This window comes from Petaurus breviceps, unplaced genomic scaffold (assembly GCF_028583685.1).
Source record: "Petaurus breviceps papuanus isolate PSGF00001 unplaced genomic scaffold, PetGlider_PUasm1.0 90762, whole genome shotgun sequence".
NCBI classification, from domain to species: domain Eukaryota; kingdom Metazoa; phylum Chordata; class Mammalia; order Diprotodontia; family Petauridae; genus Petaurus; species Petaurus breviceps.
The window spans coordinates 759,746-765,441 of NW_027187339.1; positions in this window are offsets into that span (position 1 = coordinate 759,746).

Genomic DNA, 5,696 nt, shown 5'->3' on the forward strand with positions numbered 1-5,696 from the left:
ATTTCATATCACAGAAAGGAAAATGAGACCATGGAGGGAAGTGACTCACCTGGGTTCATATAACAAGTCAGCACTAAAGCTGCAAAGACAGATCAGACCTCTGACTGTTAAACCACAACTATAGCCACTGTAAAAGCGTTGCCCTACTGACCTAAAAGGTCATGCCTTAGAGATATGGGTGTGGCCTATGGTCTAAACATGTAGCAAATATTCCTAAATTGGAGTGGGTACCTATAATATTCTCCTCACCTTGAATCCATTTTGTATACCACTTCCAGACTAATCTCCCTAAAATACCTATACAGCCATGATACTCAAGAATCTGCAACTGACTATGATATTAAGTCTCAACTCCTACACCTAATTCTTTATATGCTCCCTAACTTGTCTCTAACCCATTCAATCCAATATTATTTCTCTCTATTCCTGAATAGGAACCTGTAAAGAAATATCACTAGAATGAAGGAAAACACCATTCAAAGCTGAATTCCATATCACCTTCACTCAGGGTATGGCTTGTAACCACAAACTGGTAAGCTTTCCTATTTTATTTCCACCAGGCCTTGTCTACTGTCTTGGATACCAGGATTGGCTTAGATATCCTGGCCTAGGCATGGGCAAAACTTTTTCTTTTTTTTTTAGTTCACCTGAGCCAAGAGTGGAGTTTTTCATAAAAGACTTTGCCGGTAACTAAGAGAATTGTAATAATAGTTAGAATTTATATAGCACTTAAGGCTTATAAAATGTTTTATGTATGTTACTTCATTTGAAATAATACAAAAAATATTTTGCAACAACACAAAATTTTTAAGCAAAGCAATTTTATGCTAAGACAGGCATAATTTAACCATAGACGCTAGGGACAACTTCCAAATCTAGCTTCTAGGTTAGGCCTTAACATGTGAAAAACCAGTTGGTGATTACTCCATTCCAGTACCCTAAATCAATTCTCTTCTACACCTCTTCTTTATCAGATCCCTTGATGAACCTCCCTCCCACTTCCAGGAGGTTCCAGATTTCCACTCATTAACAGAGCCAGAATAAAAAAATATCCTAGATCTAATTAATACTCTCCTCCTTTTAAAAAAATTTTTTTTGAAGGGGAAAGGGGCAGTAACAGGCTAGCAAATTGACATTCACAAGTCATTTGCTTCCTAGGAAGTGGCTGTCTGAGGTATTTTATAACTTTTTATGTTATCGCATTACTTTAACCCAAAGTAATAACAGATAATTTCTACTGAAAAGTAAATGGTTGTTTTTTTCTTTTCTCTAGTCACATAGGTATTTCCCCTTCACCTGTCTCAATCCTTTTCCTTCTTGAAGGCCAAGCTCAAATACTATTCAGCCTTCTCTGACAATTTTGGTGAATGCTGCTGGATTTTTTCCTTCTCTAAATTTTTATTGCATGAATAGTCAGGGCCATACAATTTAATGTGATTGCTTTCTGGTTATTCACGTATCTTCGTATTTGATCATCTGATTAGACTGTAAGCTCATGACGGCAGCAACTATTGTCATATTCTCCTGCTCTTCTTCTTCCTCCTCATGTAGAAATTTCTCAATAAATATTTATTGGATAATTGGTTGAAATTAGTCTGATTTAAATTGAAGTCAAATCCCTTATCACGATAATGACTTGGATACAATTTCCTCTGAAAACACAGCTGAATGGGATTGACAAAACAGGCTGAGAAAATCTCCAGAATGTCAAGCAGTTTCCCAGGGCAGTACATCATTGCCATTCCCTTGTCACCTAAAAAAGTATAAAAGTCTTGGGTTATCCCCAAGGCTCCTAAACTCATAACTCAGTCTCCTCAGGGAAGAGTCCGGCCCTCCCTAAAAAGAAGTACATGGAGTGAGAATTACGGAAAAGTGAGCAGTTCCAGAACAATTTGTACAATAACAACAACGTTGTAAAAAAAACAGAACAAAACAAATCCAAACAACTTTGAAAGACTTGCTAACCATGATTCCAAAGGATCAATGACAAAGAATGCTACCCACCGACTGACGCAGAGGTGACGGACTAAATACGCAGAATAAGACCAACATTTTTGGATGTAGCCAATGTGGGAATTTGTTTTGCTTAACTATATTTTCTTTTAAAAATTATTTATTTATTTTTAATGTTCATTTATAAGGGTTTTTTTTTGAGTTCTGAATTGTCTCTTTCCCTGTCTAGCCCCTTTCCTCCCCATCGAGAAGGCAAGAAATGTGATATCAATTATACGTATGAAATCATGCAAAATATATTTCCATATTATTCATGTTGCAAAATAAAAGCAAGAAAAATAAAGTGAAAAAATTAAGTTTCGATCTGCACTCAGACTCCACCAGTTCTTTCTCTGGAGGTGGATAACATTTTTCATCATAAATCGTTTGGAATTGTCTTGGATCATGGCATTGATCACAATAGCTAATTGACTATGTTTTCTACAAAGGTTTTTCTTTTATTTTTTTCAGTGTATGTGAGGGAGGGGAAAGGAAGTGATTTTTTTTGGTGTTGTTAATTGAAAATTTAATTATTTTGAAAAGTCACAGAATCACAGAAATTGGAAGGGACCTCATCATCCGATGCATTCCTGAAAAAAGATTTCCCTTTACATCAGATCCAACAAGTGTTCATCCAGACTTTACTTGAAGACTTCCAATGAGTAGAAACCTAGCCACTGACTCTAGAGGCAGCCTATTACACATTTGGATAGCTCTAGTTGTTAAGAAGTTTTTCTTGGCATCAAGCCTAAATTTGCCTTTTTCCACAAGGCCACCCCTTACCTCAAGTTCTACCCTCTGGAGTCAAACAGATCTGATCTAAACTCTCTCCTAGGACACAGGAATAGGAAACAATATGTGCAAATGAGCAAAGGTTCAGGGATGGGCCGGAAGGGAGTGTAAAAGTGGGTGCTGGGGAAGTCAAGAAAATAGCTGGTTCTCATTTCCTCCTCTGCCTCACCACCCACTCATTTCTCAATCCTTTACAATCTCGTTTCTAAACCTATAGCTCTACTGAATCTGCTTTCTCCAAGTATATTAGTAATATCTTTTTTTGGGGTGGGGGCTTTTTTGAGGAGGGAAGGCAAGGCAATTGGGGTTAATTGATTTGCCCAAGGTCACCCAGCTAATAAATTTGTCAGGTGTCTGTGGCTGGATTTGAGCTCAGGTCCTCCTGACTCCAGGGCCTGTGTTCTATTCACTGCACCACCTACTCGCCCCACATCAGTAATATCTTAATTGCTAAACCCAATGGCCTTTTCTCATCCTCATGTTCCTTGATGAAGTTTGTCACACTATTGACTACTTTCTGAGATGCTCATCTCTTCTCATACTTATTGGACTTTCCTCTTTAGCCTTTTCTAATCCCTTCTACTTCCCTCTTCGCTAAGCATGGTTTTCCTTAAAGTTCTGTTCTGAACCTTCTTTTCTTCTCTCTATGCTTTCTCATCTATTTCTATGAGTTGTATTACTATCTTTATACAAATCTTTATACCCATCTCACATTTCTCTATGCTCTCTAGACCTTCTGGGTATTTTTGCTTTTTTCCTGATGTTATAACTACCTTCTGGGTATTTCCCATCAGCATTTCAAATTCAGTTTTGTTTTTTGGGGTTTTTTTTGTCTTTTTGGAGGGGGAAAGGCAAGGCCATTGGGGTTAAGTGACTTGCCCAAGGTCACACAGTTAGTAAGTGTTAAGTATCTGAAGCTGGATTTGAACTCGGATCCTCCTAATTCAAGGGCCGGTTCTCTATTCACTGCACCACCTAGCTGCCCTTAGCATTTCAAATTCAAAGTATCCAAAATGGAACTCACCATCTTCTCCCCCCACTACCCCCTCCGAGTCCCCTGTTACTTTTAAATTTCCCATTTCTGTTGGACTGCCATTTTCTCTGGTCACCCAGGTTGGCAAGCTGATTGCTATAGTTGCTGGTACTCTCTTCCTCATCAAATTATGTTATATTACACCGATTTATATGTGTTGTATCCCTCAAGATATCCTTCATAACAGGGACTGGTTTATGGTTGGGTTGTTGTGGTGGTTGTCCGGTTTGTTTGGGTTGGGTATTTTTGCCTTTGTGTCTTCAGCACAGTGCTTTGCACACAGTCTGTGATTAATAAATGTTTGTTAAACTGACTGGAGCTGAATCAGATGCAGACTTTTTTTTTTAAAGTAATTTGGTTCTGAAGGATGAAAGACAGATGAGATGAAAACTGCATGTGTTATTAATGGCAACTAGATGGTATAACTGGCCTGGAGTCAGAAAGACCTGAGTTCAAATCCAGCCTCAAGCACTTAATTGTTATATGACCCTGGGCAAGTCATTTTGTTTTGGTTTAAACTCAGGGACACCAAAAACTGTTGTGGCGCGGGCTCTGTCCACCCAGAAACTGTTGGGGTTTCATGATGTGTTGTGGTGGAACCATCTCAAAGAATTCAGAGTCAGACCACTTGTAATCCAATTATAGGTATTTATTGAGATTGATGCCTTTCATGAAGCGGGCTAAGTTCCAAGAGGAACCAGTAACTTCAGAGAAAGCAAGATGGATTTTTATAGGGTAAAGATGCAATTACATAACAGGAATCATGAATATTAAAAAGGTAGGAGGGGTTTGTTAAGGGGTTAGGTAATGGAGGAGGGGTCCCACCTGTGGTTCAGTGGTTAAACATTCTGGTCATGCTGCCTTCCAGTTGGCTAGCTATTGTGGTCCTGTCTGGTCAAGATAGATAGTTAGGTATTGTGGTCCTGTCTTGGGCTAGATGGATAATGTGATTGTGATTGAATTCAAGAACACACCTGTTTCTGTGGGAATGGGTCTGGGGGCAGTGGACCAGGTAGAGGCAATAGCCAGGTTCCCATCAAATGGACACACCTGCAGTTTCTGTGGGAACTAAGAGTTCAAGGACACACCTGTTGTTCCAGTGAGCAGTGAAGCATATATGAAGAAGTTAGGACATTGGCAGGGGGGCTGGGTAGGTACAGTGGGCCTGCTGTTCAGTGGGGCCAGGCCTGTAATGAAGTTAGAATATTGGGGCTGGGGCAGCTTTATTAAGATTCCATCCATTTCACCTCTGTCTGTCTCTCTTCATTTGCAGCATGGAGATAATAACAGTGCCTACCTCCCAAGGTTGTTGTAAAATTCCTTGTAAACCTTAACGAGCTATATAAATGCTAGCTATAATAATCAGGCTTTATTATTATTATTGTTATATGCTAGATGGCCAAATGAAGTTTGTTGTTGCTGTTGTAGGGATTATGTGGAAAGGTAGAAATGAATAATGCCTGAAAGAAGACATAATTACAAGAGGAAGATTCTGAAGGCACTTAAAAATCTGTGTTAATTGAGGCTTATTGATTAGAAGAGAATGAAGGAGACACAGGTAGAAGTATCAGCCTTGGCAGAGAGCAGGGGGCATCAGAATAAGGGGAGATGAGCCACTGTCCTGCAGTGAGGGCCTAGAGGAGCACACAGTGACAGATTGGCATAAATAAAATTTCTGTCATAATGTAGACTCTAGGGCTTTGTTGGTGTTCCTAGAAACTGCTTAGGGCTCTCAATGAGCTCAGCTGAAAGCCACAATATTCAGCTACCCTGGTTATACTCAAAATTGTTTTCCTTCCCAACTGTGGCTATATTGGGCCATAAAGTCAACACATTTCAAAAGTCCTGTCCTGAGCCTTTGGCCCGGGCAAGAAAGGGG